This window comes from Lissotriton vulgaris, chromosome 3_1, assembly GCF_964263255.1.
Source record: "Lissotriton vulgaris chromosome 3_1, aLisVul1.2, whole genome shotgun sequence".
Taxonomy (NCBI): Eukaryota; Metazoa; Chordata; class Amphibia; order Caudata; family Salamandridae; genus Lissotriton; species Lissotriton vulgaris.
The window spans coordinates 675,926,058-675,931,537 of NC_141689.1; positions in this window are offsets into that span (position 1 = coordinate 675,926,058).

The window sequence follows — 5,480 nt, forward strand, 5'->3', positions numbered from 1 at the left end:
CATTAATCAATTTAATTTCTGCGTACTGCGTGGTGCCAACTGGCGCCGAATGTTGTATTTTAGCAAGTGGCTATTATATCGTACACCAGTAATAATTGCTAAAATGTATAACAATGCGTCTGCCTTTTGTTTCAGACATTGCAATTGTGAACAAGCCAATTGGTCTCACATTATTATGTCTTGTCCTAAAATTAAGCATTTCTGGGAAGAAATTATTGGTTTTTTAAAGACTTATTGTTTGTTATCTATCCCATGCAATGCAACAATGTTATTATTTGGATATGACCCTGATTGTATATTTTCCAGTCACCTGGCAAAATTGATTTATATTATAATGGCTGTGGCTAGATCTTTATTACTGCAGAATTGGCTTTCAACCTATATCCCGACGCTGCAGGAATGGTTGGAAAAAATGAAAAGGGTCAGGAAAAGCGAACTTTTATATGCTCAAAGAGTTGGGGGTATTAGAAAATTCGATCAAATTTGGGGATGTTATTTTGAGTAAATTGGTTTAACATTACGTTAAGTTGAAACTAAATGTAATTGTTATTTTTCTGTGTTTTCTTTTTTTATGTATGCTGTATATAATCTGAATACAACTTCAATAAAAAAAGATTAAAAAAAAAATGGATAAAGGATTTCTTCCACAACCATGCTCAGCAGAAGTACTAAACTCCCAGAAACACTACTGCAAGTAAGAAAAATTGGCCGCATTAGTGCTGTAATGCCTACTAAAATAGTCGTAAGTGGGCTTAGAGGGTCCCTCAGACCCATGGGCGATGGTAGCGCTACTGCATCTGCTTCACTATTGATAGACATGCACTGGTGCTATCGATTCCTGTTTGATGAGTATGGTGGTCGGTGAGGGAATAATGGATGTTTTGAACTAAAAATTAACTCAATAATTTCCTGTGTGCTTTGTGTTTTTCCTCGGTGCACAAACATAATATTGAGTTTTTTATTTCGACCCACATTAATATTGAGTTTTAAATATCGTAGGGACGGAATATAGACATCAAGAATATCGGTGACCAGAATATCGACCTGAAGGTAAGAAATATCATTTTTGTTAATATCGAAGTTAGTAATATCGAGAGCAGAAATATTGATGTTATTAATATCCATGTTTGTTAGATTTCTGTATTTTATATGTATGTGTTCCACATGTTTTGGTATGTTTTTTTATATTTTTTAAAATATATATATATTAATTGTTTAGAAGTTAATCATTGTTTTTTAAAGTACATTTTGTGTTTTAGTACCGTGGCGGGTTGTGGGTTTATAGGGGAATAGGGTGGGAAGAAATGTAATTATAGTTAATTAATTATTAATTTTGAGAAATTATTAATCATTTTTAATTACATTTTGCAGTTTAGTTCTGTAGCGGGTTGTGGGTTTATAGGGTAATAGGGTGGGAACTAAATTAATTGTAAATAAGTAACAATACATTTTTATTTATTGGTATTGATAATTAATGTATTGGTAATTAATTATTAATTGGTAATTCATTTTTATTAATTGATTAAATGATAATTATATTAATTGTATACATTTTTTTATTGGAGCATGGTGGAGGTTTAGAGGGGAATAGGGTAGGAAGTAAATGTATTATAATACATCGATGAATAATTAGAATTTTTGAGTATTGGTAATTAATTTATTGTTTATTAATTAGTAATTGGTAATTTATTTGTATTCATTCATTAATTGATACATGCATTAATTGTTTTGATTTAATTTATGAGTGGGTTGTGTGTTTATAGGGGAATAGGGTGGGAAGTAATTTATTATAATTAAGTAATTATTTATTCATATTTAAAGGTGCAAGGTCGAAAAGGGTTCAAGGCGGAGGTGGAGCGGGTACCGGGTGTGAGTGTTTGTTTGGTTCAGATGCTCCGTCCATCACCACACTCTTTTGTACCGCTTTGTTCGCCATAAGTTGGCAGGGTATGCTCAGACGTAAGTCCCTTGCTCACTTTGCCACTGGATTCAAGCAAGCCTGGCTGAAGACGGCTGTAATGCCAGAAACCGGATCTAGGAAGCTTGAATCAGGTCCAGGGCAGGCATGGCTTGGCGGTTCGGGCTGGACTATTCCTATGAGGCACAGGGTCAGGATTTGCATATGGCCATGTCTGAACTGGGGTGGCAGAGTGGGCTAAAGAACAGTGATGGATTAAACCCAGATCTCTTGACTGGGTGTGAGTGTTTGATTGGTTCAGATGCTCCGTCCATCACCACCCCCTTTTGTACCGCTTTGTTCGCCATAAGTTGGCAGGGTATGCTCAGACGTGAGTCGCTTGCTCACTTTGCCACTGGATTCAAGCAAGCCTGGCTGAAGATGGCTGTAATGCCAGAAACCGGTCCCAGGAAGGTTGTTTCTGGTCCAGGGAAGGCATGGCTTGGCAGTTCGGGCTGAACTGTTCCCATGAGGTACAGGGTTAGACTGATTTGCATTTGGCCATGTCTGAACTGGGGTGGCAGAGTGGGCTAAAGAACGGTGATGGATTAAACCCAGATCTGCTGACTGGGTGTGAGTGTTTGATTGGTTCAGTTGCTCCGTCCATCACCATCCCCTTTTGTACCGTGTGTATGTACAAGGTGACGGGTCTGGGAGATGTGTCACGTTCTAAAGCCCTGCGCCAGAAGTAAGTGTACTGGGGCGGGGGGGGGGGGGGGAGGCGTTCCTGCGCAGCAACGCCTCACAAGAGTGGCTGAGTGAAACCTACAAGATTTCACTCTGTCACTTTTAAGCACATGCTGCATCAAAACCCAGTGTATGCTTGAAGCAGGCGTAAGGATTGATGCAGCATTGTGCATATAGGGCCCCACAGAGCATTGCTGGAGCTGCGTTGGGCTGGTGACGCAAATCCAGCAATGCACCACTTTTAAGGCACAGATGCATGATGCAGCTGTGCTGTTTTTCCCCATGGTGCTCCCCATTGTAAATGTGTCGCATCCATGCTGGAATAGCTGTGGTGCACAATGACTGGCCAATCCCTGCTGATATGCAGGGCTGTGCCAGTTATTGTAAATATGCCCCCACATGTCAATGACTCCTGAGCACAGATCAATCTGACCCCACAACATACCCATCCACAACTGAATCCAAAGCATAGACAACTACCAGGAGGAACAATGCCAACTACAATGTGTATGAAAAATGGATGTTGCAATAAATGACATTAACATTGTCTGTCTCTCACACCCACAGGGCAACGTGCGGAATCTACCCCCAACAATGGGGGAGATGAATCACAGTCCCAGGCTCCTCAGGACCCTCATCCTACTGACAGCAACACCTCTCACCACTCCATGGATGGCCCCGACCAACTTCACACCTCTGGTGCCCAAACCCGTGCAGCCGCTGGATCAGGAGCATCTGCGCCAACCACAACTACCATTCCTGCCACATCCCAGCAGATATCTCAGAGCCCTGCCCACAGTCAACAACAGAGCCAGTCTGACAATGAGGGACAAGGTTCGCCGGGCACCCAGGAGGTGGCAGACAACACTACCACTGCCATCCCTCAGGGGTCCCGTCGACCTGATGTGCCCAGAAGGGCAGGCCAGGCTCGTGTGGGCAGGGGTGGTGGGTGTGGCACCAGGGTGAGGCGAGAACCTGACCAGCCAGCTGGAGGGCCCGGTATGTCTCAACTATGCAACATCATTGGAGGCATACCGGCAGGACACCAGGGAGATCAGCTAGGTAATGGGGACCCTCACAGAGATGAAAAACCTCCAGGCCGAGCAACACGCCAGTCAACAACAACACCAAGGACAGATGGAGGCTAGACTGGATGAGCTCCTGGCGGTGCACAGGGACATAGGCCATTCACTCTGTCGGATCTCAGACAACATGGAGTACCCTCCCGGTGTCACCTGGCAAAAAAACATCTAGGCGAAGACCGCCACCAGGCACAGGGAGGGAGGAGGAGGAGGAATCGTCCGACGGAGCGTCCCATGCATTGTCAAGGCCTGCATATGAGGAAGGTGGGTCGTCCAAGGAAAAGACAGTGAGAGGCAGCAGGCCATGCACATCTCCCAGGTCACCTGGTCTGGCACCTTGACCTTGTGTGCAACAGCATCACCTCATTGACTGTCCTACTCTCCCACATGGACTTTCTGGTTTCAGTCTGAACAATGATGCCAAGCACTGTGGTCTGGACTCTGTTGACTCAAACTGCAAGGCATCACATCTCCCTCTGTGAACTTTGGATTCCCGCCATTTTTGTACAGCACCTATCACTCACTCAAGTTTCATGCAGAAGACAGACAAATAAACAACACAATCACAAGTAAAATTGGTGTTGCTGTCATTTAGCATGAGTCAACAACATACGTGTGGGGATATTTCAAAGTATGCCAGAGTGAGGAACGAACTCAAGCCATCCCTACACTGGGATTTGAGTCTTGTCGAGGACACACATAGATCACAATGTATCATCAAATACATATATATATATACTCGACCCGGTTTTTACTAATATTCTGGAAGTGAAAGTAGACCCCCCTAAACCTATGGGATGGACAGACCACTCTCTGGTCACATTTGTGATCACGACCGCCACTCAACCCAAAAAGGCGCTGCCCGTCTCCCGTTTTAAACGGCCCTGGCACAAACTCCATAGTATGGACTTCCCTGCCAGTTTAGGTGAACCCAATCTGGAAATCGCAAGTGACATCAATATGTCATACGCTGCTTTTCAAGAGTGGATTATTAAAGGACTAGACACTATCATACCAGCCAAATGGACTAGAGGACGGAGTACCCCCTCTAATCCATGGTATGATGAGAATTTGAAAAAGCTTAGAAAAGAGTGTAAAAAAGCCGAACGCCATTGGAGGAAAAACTATAGGGACAAGGAGAAAGCATGCTATCTGGCCACACTCAAGCTATATCACAAAGCTATACGCATGGCTTGCGCTTCTTTTTATGCTAAGGAAATTGATTCAAGCCCCAACCCCACTAAAACAATTTTTAAATTGGTGCAAAAATTACAAATCGGTGGCAACCCTGCCTCGTGCATCTCTTCCACTCAACAGTGCGATGATCTTGCCACCTTCTTCACAGAAAAGGTGAGAAAGATCTATAATACCTTCTCACATTCCCCTTCTGTCTGCACCGGCTCTTCCAATGGTGCTCTCAAAGGCTCCAAGCTCACCCTTCTACCAGCTATCTCTCTTGAAACCTCAGACCCCATGAGACCAGCCCACTTTTTAAAAGCGCTGGACTTCTTCCTACCTTCATTGGCCAAACTCCTTAATCTTTCCTTTTCATCAGCCACAGTACCCACATGTTGGAAACAGGCTTGGGTTACTCCCATAATTAAAAAATCTACTCTAGACCCTGCAAAACCGGAAAACTACAGGCCATTTTCACTGCTCCCGTGGGTGTCTAAATTAGCTGAAGCCCATGCGAACGCCGTACTCACGGACCATCTGGCCAAAAATAACATATTGGACCCCTCCCAACACGGGTT